Here is a 13,193-nt window from a genome sequence, read left to right as displayed (position 1 = left end):
CCTTGGTACTGAAATAAAAGCATTGATGTTGTTTACATGGTAGAAATGTCTAGAAATTATCAGGAGATAATTCCACATAAAGTAGGAAGCATTTCTCAAATAGCCTGTAGGTTTTATCTATATTTACTGGCACAAACAAGTTGTATATGTGCATACTTTTTATTTTATAAGATTTTATTTATTAGAGAGAGAAAGAGAGAGAGAGTGAGAGCAAGCGAGCACGAGCGAGGTGAGGGGCAGAGGGAGAAGCAGACTCCATGCTTAGCAGGGAGCCTGACACGGGACTCGATCCCAGAATCCTGGGATCATGACCTGAGCCAAAGGCAGCTGCTTAACTGACTGAGCCACCCAGACACCCCCTCGTGCATACATTTTAAAGACAACTAAGTCTAAACATATTCAGTTAATTCTTATAAATTTGTCTTCTCCCTGCTTCGTACCAAATCAACCAACTACTACATTACATTTTGTACTCTCATACCCCTCAGAAGGGAATTATATTCCTGTTTTCTTCCTAAAAATTCACTGAATTTCCCAGTGTGATGAATATGGAAGAGAATGGAGGTCCAGTTTTGCCATTTCTGTACACCCCACATTTAGCAGAATTTGACTTACATGTAACATGGGTACTATACTGGCCTTGTGCCAACAATGTTCCATTTAGTCTCACGAACTCTATAAAATGGTTTTGTGTGTGTGTGTGTGTGTGTTTTTAAATAAGGACTAAGTGCAGTTTTGTAGGTGAGAACAGATGTGCTATATTGTCCAGGGCACTCACTGCTCTGAGCTCCGGGTCCAGCTTCTTCCTAGAGTAAGGACTGCCAAATATAGGACACAGGAACAGTCTAGCTCACTGCTTCTCAAACTCCTATCTCAGGACATGCTCAAGTATGACTGCAGACCTAAAAGAGCTTTTGTTTACGTCAATTATTTCTACCAGTGTTTGCCATCTTAAAAATTAAAACTGAGGCATTTTGGATTTTTTTCAGGGGATGCCATGTAGCCTCTTGAAAAACTGTACTGTATACTCAAGAGAGAGTGGAAAAGGCAAAAAAAAAAAAAAAGTCTTAACATTATTATGAACATAGTCTTGACCTTGCAGGTGGCCTATGAATGGGCTCCCCAGGCAGTTCCCAAACCATAGTTCGAGAAGCACTGGTCTAAACGTGTATACATCAGCAAAGTCTTTTGAACAGCTGGATGAAGAAATGACACCTACTGAGTAAGAGGATGTCATTCCATTTAAAAGTTTTGAGTCACTGAATCAAAGGGCAGTATCTTTTTCTAGAGTATTGCTCTACTTACCACTGCCCCCAAACCATTAGTACAAAGCTCCTTCCTGGTAATATGTCACATAGAATCACTTCCAAGTTTAAATCTCTGTTTTGACCAAGGGCTCTCTTCTTCTATCTGTCCACTAAAAATCTTTATCCAGCTGTACCTCAAATGCAAAACAGCTAAAGTGGTATTTATTTTAAAATACTTGCTTTTTTTTCTGATTGTTAATCACATATATAAATACTTATTGTAGGAAAGTTGAAAATACAGAAAAGTATTTTTTAAAATAAGAAAAACAAATACATACTACATACCCACCCTCTAGGAAAACCACTGCTAACATTCTGGGCAACATCCTATGATGTAGATCTAAAAATACAGTGAAGTTCGTATCTTAAATATAACCTGGTGTCTTTTTTATACATTATTTTTAGTACGAAAGAATGTACATTGCTAAAGAAATTTCGAACATACAAGCAAAAAGAAGATAATGCTCTTAACATTTTGATGTGTATGTGCAGGCATGTATGTTTTTTGAAAAAGGAAATAATGACCAAACTGTACATATTGTTATGTAACTTGCCTTCTGCACAATTTATTTAAAACACCTTTTTATGACATTAAATATTCCTCTATCCCTCCCTGGTATTTTTATTGTATGGTTGTATACTACAATTATTACCTTCTAAAAATTACTATTATCATAATATGCGATGAACACCTTGGCTCAATTTGTGTACCCATCCATGGCAACTGTCTTTGAGTAACTGTTCTAGAAATGGAATTTCTGAGTCAAAAGTTGTGTGTATTTTTGAGGCTTTGATACACATTGTTTAAATTCCCTTGAGAAATGTGTTCTTTCACTGTGTCTGAGAGATCCTAATAGTCTCTTTCCTACCTTCGCTGAGTACACTTTACAAATCCTCATCAATAGTATAGGTAGAAAATGCCACCTCATTGTTTTAATTTGCATTTCTTTGATAACTGCTGAGGTTGAACATTTTCTTATATGTCATTTACTGATTATACTTCATTTATTGGTTTTATCTTTCTATTCTTTACCCCTTTTCTATTATAGTGATCATCTTTATCTTATTAATTTGTAAGAACTCTTACTAAATTAGCTAAGTTAACTCTCTGTCGTACATGTCGGAAATACTGCCCTGGTGTGTCTTTTGTCTTTAGAGTAGTTCAGACCGCCTTTTGGTGGAAAGAGATTTTGAGGTTATAGTCAAATACATTCTCTTCCTTTATCATTTCTGCCACTAGAAATTAATAAGGCCTTTCTTATTCCAAGATCATTTAATTTTTATTTGCATTTTCTTCCATGTCACTAGTTTTTGATGTGTGAAATACTTCTTCCAAGTCTGTCACAAGGGGGACTTGGCCACTGCCTGCAGAAAAACGAGAGTGGAGACTCCTTGAATATAGATGAGTCATTTGGTGAAAACTTCAAGAGGGTCCTAGAGAGGGGAAGAGAGAGATCTATGTTTATTATTCACCAATTCCCTACATTGCAGCCAGTAGCTCTCTCAACTTGCTCTTCAAGTGAAAGAAGTTTAAAATGGCAAAAGTTTTAATGTTAGGTGTATGTTTAAAACTCTGAAATAAGATGACTCTCCTTACAAAATAGAGTCCTTACTGACTCTCCTTGGACAAAATAGAAGCTTTGGATGACAAAGACCTTTATTTTTTGTTCACTGATGTCCTACAAGTGCAGTGTGTGGTACACAGTACGCACTTGGTGAGTGTGTGTTGGAGAAGCTGATGTTTAATCAAGTAGAATCATGTGTATGCCAGGTGGAGAGCCGGGGTAATGAGTTCGGAACTTCACTGCTTCATATTAAGGAGGTGCCAAGTAAGAAAAACTCCAAATGAAGGCAGAAACTAAATTTCAGTTTTACTCTTTAGTTGACTGTAGAGATACTGATCTGAGTGTAAAGGTGAAACTGCCTCAAACCTGGCACAGTAAAATATTCAGAGAAAAAATTTTGCTGGGTAGATATTAAGCAAAACAGTAGCATCCACCCACCAAGAGAAATAAGAGACATGGCTCTACTTCATTTGATGCTATGTCATTTGTCCAGAGCAACAGCAATCAGATTTGGCTTTATTTGAACATAAGAAGGAAGAAACAATTCTCAAGAAGGTTCCTTTTCACTGTGGGGAGGAGGGGAGCATTCTCTATAATAATGGAAAAATCGAGGATTTTTCCATCAGATGGAGTGTCCTCATAAATTCAAGGCAGACAACAGCATGTGATATGCCTTCATGAAAATGATGACCACAAGGGAAAGAGTTTACGATCGTAATTCCAAGGTTGCTGCTAGGAAGAGGGAGCTTTCAAGAGCGGAACACCATTCCTGTGAGTGTGGCTCTGTGAACTTACAAGATGGTGTGTACCGAATATACATCCTCCTGCCCACCTGGCCTCTACAAAATCCCATCCTGTCCAACTTGCCTCCAGTTTGGCTATGATTTTTAAGTAACACACTAAAATCCTTTCTTTACAGCATGATAATAGATAAATAACACAGATGTAAAACATGAACCCTTCTTACTAGCAATAATTTGTGTCATATAATCTATCTTTATACATATCAACAAGAGAATGCCTGAGAAAGTAGAGAGGACAAAAAGTTTTGACAAAATTTAAAGTTAAATCCTGATTATAAAGTTTTGGATCAACATAAAGATTGGAAAGTCAGCGCTTGCAAAAAGATCTAAGGAGAGTATGGAAACTGCAAAGATGGGTCTCCAAGTGTGCACGAGAGCCAGGGAGAAGGAGAACCCGGGGAAACCTGTGCACCCACAATCTCTTTAACATGCAAGGCTAGAACATAAAGCCCCAAATGAACAACTATTCAAGCCTGTTTAAAATACTAAAAAGGTGAATAAATGTGAGGATATCTGCTCTGTAGAAATCTTATTTATATACAAATGCACCAGTGTGCTAGCTGTCTGAGGCCCGGAACTGCACCCCTTCCTGGTGTGACCCCAAACTCTACCACAGATAGAGGTTCAAGAATATGAGGAATGAAGCCCCTACTTGGTGGACAGCAGTTCACTGACTATCAGGTTAGCCTGGTTAAATTGGTCAAACGGTCAATCCCTTGTGCCACGGGGGTCATTCGGTTGTTTTCTAGAGATGTCATCTCTAAATAACCCCAAAGAGAGATGTCAGTGCCTCACTGCAATCAGAATCGCCCCATTGCTTCACAGGAATCACACCGGACTCTAGAATACTGTGCCACCCTGCATCTTGACACCTCCCCAGTTAAAGTGTCCCATAGTGAGCTGGGGCTCGGGAAGGAAGGAGAGTTACGACAGCATTATGTCCAAGGAAGTGGAAAGTGCACAATTCAAAAGTCTCCAACTTTCTAGGAACAAATCTACTTAGAAAATCAACCACACCCACAAAAATATTTCCAATATTCTAACTTACATGACCTAATTGATGAGATGATTGTCTGGTTTTATTTACACCGAGATCTATTTCTTCCCCAGAGGGTGATCTATTCTTTGTCTTATGCCAAGAAAACACTAAGAAAAATGCTGACCTATGAAGGTTACACATCATGCTTAATCACTACTTTAAATTAAAATAACATAAAATAAAGCACTCATTGGGCCACGGAGGCAAAACATACCTTCCCAAGCAACAGACACACCTACTGAGACACTTGAATGTCTGCGGAGTCTGGTTCCCAGGTGCGTATCAAGAGCCAAACTCTGACATCAGGTCTTGAGTTGCCCTGGAGAAACTTAGGGCTGGGTTGTCATAGCAAACTGTGCCTGCCAATCAGATTTCACAATGTGAAGAGTTGTCTTCACGTTTCAGGACACCAAACTCTAACTAATAGACGCCAAGGTTTGCAATGACCACAGCGATGCAACTCCTCTCTTCCCCACCCTCCAGTCATGACCTTGGGGTGGAATACCTTTGTACTTTTCCAGTATTCCAGAAGCTCACAAAGACTCTCAAAGACTGCTTAAAGCTACGTATTTAAGCCAGTGGTGGGTGTGGGAGGGGGTGGTCAGAACAAGGTTTCCTTCTCTTGGCCAAATGAAAATCTCTCAAAAACAATTGCTTATTATTATTTTCTGGTCTCTTCCAGTGGGGGTAAAGCAGACACCCTGAGAAGGCCAGACAAATGGCCATCAGAAAAATCATCACTGGGAAGGGGTTCTTAGTAAAAGACTCTCAACAAACTAAATGGGTTTTCTTAAAGCCTAGGGATTCCATAATACTTTTTGAAGACCACAGTGTCTCAAAGCGCTAACTCCACCACAACCCATAGCTAATGTGGTAATTTACCTCTTCTTGTAGGCCTCCGGAAATGTCTCTCCCTTGTATTAGATCCTTCAGTGGCTCTCAGAATTGGACACTTACCTCGTTCTCTGGGCTCATATTTACCACCTTACCCCAGTGCAGTGGTTCTCAGCCAGGGGTATTTTTGTTCCCCCAAGGGACACTGGCCAATGTGGGGGAAAGTTTTTGGTTGTCAGGACTGAAGTGGGGGAAAGGGGATGCTACTGAACATCCTTCAGTGTGGAAGACAGCCTCTCACTACAAAGAATTACTCAGCTTAAATTGTTAACACTGTTGAGATATCCTGCTGTACCAAGTTCTTTGTTCTCTAAACATGCCAGACTTTCTCATATGCTTTGTGCCTAAACATAGCCCGTTTCCTTTACCTGGAATGCCCTGCCCTACTTCTGTGTCTAAGAAATGACCATTTATCATTCAGGATCTGACTCAAAATATCACCTCCTCTACAGTCCTTTCCATATCTCCCAAAGTTGGCTGTTCCTTCTGTGCTTCCGGAGTTTCTGGTACATATCTCATTAAAACACTAGCCATACTACCCCTAAGCCTGTCACCTGCTGCAGACAAAAACCTAAGGCTCGTTCATTGTTCATCCTTGAGTGCCCATCTGGTAATCAATTGCTACTTGCTGAGTCAATCAAGGAATAAATGGAAATGTTGCAGATGCACCTAAGGTTCTCCTGCAACAATTTCTAAGGAACAACAGTGTCCCCAACATCAAAAACAACAACAGCAAATATTTACCAAATGCTTGTAATATAGATAGGTACTATATTAAACACTGGTGCACATATTCTCTCATGTTCATCCTTTTAACAACCCTGCAAGGCAGGTACTGTTATCATCAGCATTTTACAGATGAGGAAACGGAGGCACAGAAAAGTTAAGCCACTTGCCCAAGGTCATCAAAGCTAGCATTTGGAAGAGCTGATATTTAAACCCAGGTAGTCTGGCTCCAGAGACTCAATCTTCCAATATTTATGCCAAAGCAGTTATGTTAACAACCAATATTTCAGCCACTCAAAAGCCTCTGACAAACATAGTGACACATCTGGAGGACTATTACAACCACAGTGTGGCCACCACCTCTTGGGACCCTGCCTATAAACACTGCTCGCTGGGGTCACACAACTCTCCAACCTCTGGAATGCTTGTGGCAGGAGAAGCAACCTCCTCACACCTTGGAAAGGCATTATGTACCCAGAAAAATCATGGTCCCATAAAGAAGACACAAAGGCTGACTCCCCAAAGTATCTCTTACCTTGTTCATGCTGCAGGGACTGGAGCAAGGGCTCAGACATGTCACAGTGCGAGGCAGCTCTTGAAGATTCTCCTCGTTGCTGTAGTCCTCACTTCCTGAAGCAGACAGCTGCACTGCAAACACAAAGAGGAAATCCATCAGCTGGCGCTCAGGAAGACACAGAGTAGTCCTGTGTCCAGTGGAACTTTCTGCCATGATGGCAATGCTCCATGCCTGTGCTGTTCAATATGGTAGCTCCTAGGCACATATGGCTACTGATCACTTGAGATGTGGCTAGTGCAATTAAGGGCTGAATTTTAAATTTTATGTAATTTTAATTAAATTTAAATGTAAATTGCCACATGTGGTTAGTTACTGGACAGTCCAGGTCTAGAGATTCAAATCAGAAATCTTTTTTTTTTTTAAGATTTTATTTATTTATTTGACAGAGAGAGACACAGTGAGAGAGGGAACACAAGCAGGGGGAGTGGGAGAGGGAGAAGCAGGCTTCCTGCTGAGCAGGGAGCCCGATGTGGGGCTCAAACCCAGGACCCTGGGATCATGACCTGAGCTGAAGGCAGACGCTTAACGACTGAGCCACCCAGGTGCCCCTCAAATCAGAAGTCTTGAGATCACAGACACCAGACATGCCAGTGGCCAAGGAAAAGCTGGAGATCACATACTCAGAATGACTACTGACATAGCAGAACAAGAACATTCATTCAGTAACTATTTCCTCAGTCCTTACTAAGTACAGGGTACTGAGGACATAGTGATCAATAAGCCAGACAGGTCAGTTATTTAAAAGTTTCCTGCTCAGGCTTTCGCCTCCTTGGGAAGGGAGAGGATCTAGCATGTAAGCAGTACTTACTCTGTGCCGATCTCAATGCCTTCCCTGCCACCTACAAGGTAGAGACAGGCATTTGCTGAAGACTGACTACACCACTGTCAGGGCTTAATAGATAGGACCTTCCATAGAGCTCCTACCAGAACAGAATTCAGGAGGTCAGTTTTCCATGAGCCAAATGAACCAGATGACTCAACATCCCCTCAGATGGATTATTTAGGGAGGCTTTTTGATTTACTCGAATGATATTTTGGAGTAAAATGGCTCCAGAGTTCTTGATGTGTCAAATATTAAAGAAAAGTAAAGAAAGAAAATATCTTCAACCACTTAATTAGATTTATAGTCTTTTCTCTGAAAGATGTTTATGGGTGAATTTGAGAGGAGAACCAAACATTGTAAGGTTCCTTGTAATCACCTTTTTTTCTGTGTTACTTTTTCTGGTTGCATCTAGGAAGGATTTTTATATCTGAACCTTTCCATAAAGACTGGAATTACAGGTTTAAATGGAACGGCAGTGCTTTAAAATACATATTCTTTTTAATAATAATATAATAATGATACAGAAAATGTTCAATAGGAAAAGAAAAAAGTAGCCATAATCCCACTAATCATAATCACCTTTAGTTCTTAGCACTCAAGCTTTGGCTAGGGGGGAATGACCAGAGGTCCTGGCATGTCTGCGGAATCGAGAACACAGAGAAGTCCAAGGCTATATTCCCCATATTAACGTCTTTCACCATTAAGAAAATGACTTTGTAATTTATATTTTCAAAAGATAAACTCCTACTCCATGCACATTACTATTTTGTGAACATAATATTATTAAATTCCTTGTACAAATCAGAAGATAGGGAGAGGAAATTGCAGATCACTCCCTGGTTATTTGAGACACATAGATTCCAAAGAAAATACCACATTCAGTCATAGCAATAACATATTTTAAGAATGATGTACAGCATGGAGAGACCCCGGAATTCTGACTTTGAAGCCTAAATACATCCAAATACCCCTCAATACCTGATGTACTCAATGTCTTGTATGCCTGGGTAATCTACTGCTGCTTCAAAGTCAAGAAAATTCAGTATCTAATTCTAACCAATCTTATAATGACTGAATGAAAATTATGCATGTAACTTCTACTCTTTGAATTCCAGAAGCAGATGCTAATACATTTCTGTTTCAAAGTAGAACACTATACGTGCTGTTTCCTATTGAATATATGTAATTCAATCCACTTAAAGCCTACAGCCCAGTACCTTACCTGGAAACTTATCCAAACGCCTTGCATAGATGCCTGATGTCACAATTCCATTAAAATGTACACACTGGTATCAACACAGGAAAGATGGGCACAAGAAGATAATAATAAACACACAAGGATTCTTGAACATAATTTCCCCAAGGAAATTCCACCCAGCTCCAATCATGACACAGTCCCCATTCCCTCAGAACTTGGGGCATACAGTCAGCCCTAAAGTCATTATGGAGCCTCCCCTGTGCCCCCCACCACCCCAAGTACTCTTACGTTATTTTCACATATGTTGGTTCTACGACAAAGTCAAAATAAAAACTCTTTTGAGGGAAATATTAGTCGCATAGAAAGTTCTTAATAAATACTGTCAGTCGATTTTTTTCCTTTGCTCTCACAGAGCCTAGGATGATGTGGACTCTTAACGTACAATCTTCAACACAATATTGATAATCATTGCAAACTGCCTTTGGGGTTTTTTAAAAAAGGAAAATCTTGGGCGCCTGGGTGGCTCAGATGGTTAAGCGTCTGCCTTCGGCTCAGGTCATGATCCCAGGGTCCTGGGATCGAGTCCCGCATCGGGCTCCCTGCTCCTTGGGAGCCTGCTTCTCCCTCTGCCTCTCTCTCTCTCTGTCTCTCATGAATAAATAAAATCTTTAAAAAAAATTTAAAAAAGATTTATTAAAAAAAAAGGAAAATCTTTTAATATCCAGGATTGTAAATCTTTTAGAAAAATATTGTCAAGACTATCTTACAGCTGTACAGTGCTCAAAACTGTACAACACGCTTTTATAGTAATACTCTCAGGGTCACCTGGGTGGCTCAGTCGGTTAAGCGACTGCCTTTGGCTCAGGTCACGATCCTGGAGTCCCGGGATCGAGTCCCGCATCAGGTTCCCTGCTCGGCGGGGAGTCTGCTTCTCCCTCTGACCCTCCCGCCTCTCATGCTCTCTCTCTCTCAAATAAATAAATCAATCTTAAAAAAAAAATACTCTCAGTTAGTACTGATACGGATCTGAGTGGTAGTTTTTTAAATCAGGAAACCAGATTGAAAGAAGTAAAAGAATGCTTCTTAGTCATGCTGTCATAGGCAACAGACCCTGGGCTTCAGGTGCTTTCATTTCAAGATACAACAGAATTAAAATATGTACGAAGCCTCCAAGTACAATACCTCTCCTAATAACACACACACACACACATACACCATCATTAACAAAAAACACCTCCGCAAACAGATGACAGTTTTAGAAATTGGGTCAGTTCGCTTTGGCCAGCAACCAAAAACACTGGCCTTGTTCTATCAAGTACTTTAAATTTCCTTTGAAACAGAGAGAACCTGGTTGTTTTACAGCCAATTCCATTTAGAAGTTTAGAGAAATCCACTGCTTAAAAAAGGAGATTACATCTTAAATATAAAGCATTAGGGGAAAAGATACATGCATTACCATGGTGGAATTAAGGGAGTTTTCTTCTTTATTCTATTTTTCAAGGTTTCTTTTTAATCGTTCACAAAGTTGGATTCCTCTGATACTAAACAAAAGGCAAGTACAGATACCTTCAAAGGGTGCCTGGAGAAAGTCAATCTCAGAAGCTAACATGTGACTTCCACTCAGTTGATCCTAACAGAGTTGGCTCAATGGGCAACAGCACCTGTGGTCAACCTTAGGCTTTGGAAAGGTTAATGAAATGTAATTCATCTTTCCAGGCGGCTAGAGGGTGAGTAAGCAGAAAAGTAGAGACAGGGCAAGAAGAAGAGATCAAAAAGAGAATGAACAGAAAAGGTGAAGGCTACAAAGAGAGAAGAAAATGAAAGGGCAGGTAAGCAAACAAAGGCACCTAGAGATAGGTTCAGTGATGCAGACAAGTGGCCCTCACCAGCCAGGTCCTCACTAACAGAAGAGACACGGATAGACTCGGGCTCCTGGTGACAACACCACACTCTTCAGCTTCTCTGGGTGTCAGCAAGTGGAGCTGGAGTAAAGTTAAGACCGGGCTTACCTGTTTCTCCACTATTTATTTACCATCAGCCTCCACCTACCACAGAGAAAAATCTATTTTCCCTGGATCACTGATAATGTGCGACAGAAGTATGGTGAGAACAGCATAAGCCAACTTTAGTCTAGTCTCCTTACTCTCACGAGAGTGCTCTTTAAAGTATTTATTCTTACTCTTGACACTCTTAAACATGTCAATGGGCTGTGTGTGTGTGTGTGTGTGTGTGTGTGTGTGTGTGTAGTGCTATTTTTTGGCCCTTGAATATGCAACTAATACTGCCAATATAGAATGGAGTATGATGAGCTGGGCTTTTCTCCCCACTTCAACTCCCCCACCCCCTTCCAAGATGTTCATTCTAGAAGGCTTTTGTCATATAAGGCAAAGCTGTGCTGCTTAGGCACTCCTATGGGAAACAGGCCCATAGGAGCAAGCACGTCACTCATAAGGTTAATGGTCTCACTGGCTTTTAGATATAATGTACTCTGACGTCAGTCTGTGCAATGGCCTCCTGTTCCTTCCCCCACCACCAAATCCAGCAGCCTAGGTAGGTAGGGAGCTCAAGCATGAGGACCTAAGAACTTGTGAGGAAGGGTTAAGCAAAATCATAAAGAGACAGACAGGGTTTGGAGAGAAAAGGGAAAAGGCACGATGACAAAAGTCTAGAGGAAATTCTCTAAATCTAGGACTTAGGAGCTTGGGAAATCAGACAAACAGATGAGAGGTATATCCCTAATACTCTCCCACCTCTGTTTTTATGAGTTGGAATGATTTACATGTCTCTGGAGTAAAATCTTAACAACCTTCAATTGGACGGAATCCTTGTATAAGACTGGATAAATTTAAGACCACTTTATTACAGACAGTTCAATCCCTCTCTTGCATAATAAGGAGCATGGTGCTGGAATTAAAGGATCCAAAGGTAGAGCAACAAACGGACCCCTGTCCTCTTCCCCATATGCACACATGCCTCCCACACGGCTGGCTCCTTCCTTTCTTTCTGAAGAAGAAGCAGAGGAATCAGAGTAGAGCTCCCTGAGGAGCTCCCCACAGGCCCCTCCCCATCCTCAAAGTCACAGCTAACATACGTCTCTGGTTCTTCAGGACCCTGGTGTTCTTGCCACCCTCCCATGTAGGCAGCAAGCATGCCATAACATGGTTTTGCCCCAAGAGACGGAACAACGTTTGCCATCCTGCCTTGCCCCCATGCCCTGCTTTCACAGTATGCCATGGAAAACAAACAGCCCAAGTCAGAAGAATGAGAGCATCTTCCCAGCAAGCATCACGAGAGGCCTTCTTCCTCAAGGATAGGTTACACAATTTGATAATTAAGGTACTGAAATTTCGACTAGCATGTGACCAATGGTTCAACAAGAAACAGTGATAAGGAAGAGGAAATGAGAGGATTGTAAGTTATAAAAAAGAGAGACACTGCTGGTAGCATGAAAACATTGCCCGGAGAGACAGATGAGATACAGTAAGAACGCCAAGTGATAGCGTGTCCACCGCTTTCAAGAGGACTACTTCACACACACGCTAAGGATTTCCTCTACTTTATGAAATCATACATAAGGATATCTAGTGTTTAGATTCAGGGCTATCACCCTATAAAGGGCCATTTTTTAGTTCCTCAGTAATTTAGGAATATCTTAATTAAAGGCAGGATATAGAACTCCCAAGGGGTTACCTGGCTTAGCCTACTCCTCCTGCCTGGGTGACTATGTAAACCAGGGGACACAGATTCAGATGCCTACGGGAGTCAAGAAAGAATCAGATGAAGGAATGGTCAGGCCAGAGAAGACAATGTGAAGTAGGGAGGCCTGGAGCATCTGCTACTCACCTCCAGAAAAGCAGGAACAAGGCACAATTTCCCAGAACTTCTGATATTCAAGAAAGCCAGAAAATGGAGAGATAATGTAAAATCATGAGCTTGTTTAATGTTGGCAATTTATGTTAGCATTTTGGAAATCCCACAGGGGTTGGATTCGGTTGGCCGGTTTGTATCTTCTATCATACACTTTTCATTTAAGTCCAGGGAATGTTTCTTTAAATCTCCAGGGCTGGAGGCTCCCAATCTGTCTCCTGACCACCGCCCCCCCTCGCCAGGGCTGTACCACTGTGGCTTCATTGGGGGCAGCATGCCCTCCAGGAGAGTGGGCAAAGTAGGACTTAGGAACCAAGTTGCTCCATCTAAGTATCAACTCTGCCTCTTCGCATGTGATTTCAGCAAGTTACTAACCCTCCGTGTGAGTCTTTCC

General features: G+C 41.1%; 1 protein-coding gene across 2 annotated transcripts in view; it reads right to left on the bottom strand.

Annotated features, from left to right (window-relative positions):
• The window catches only part of BACH2 (BACH transcriptional regulator 2), a 358,001-nt gene that overhangs the window by 254,791 nt on the left and 90,017 nt on the right, over window positions 1–13,193 (bottom strand). Inside the window, exon 2 of one of the 2 annotated variants that reach the window (XM_028108030.2) lies at window positions 6,870–6,982. The gene's annotated coding sequence lies outside the window, so the exon portion shown is untranslated. The remainder of the gene's footprint in view (window positions 1–6,869; window positions 6,983–13,193) is intronic. The other variant, XM_028108032.2, reaches the window with a different exon arrangement.

This window comes from Eumetopias jubatus, unplaced genomic scaffold (assembly GCF_037043125.1).
Source record: "Eumetopias jubatus isolate StellerSeaLion01/CBP00866 unplaced genomic scaffold, mEumJub1_p1.0 scaffold_6, whole genome shotgun sequence".
Taxonomy (NCBI): Eukaryota; Metazoa; Chordata; class Mammalia; order Carnivora; family Otariidae; genus Eumetopias; species Eumetopias jubatus.
This window is presented reverse-complemented; position numbering and strand designations above follow the sequence as displayed.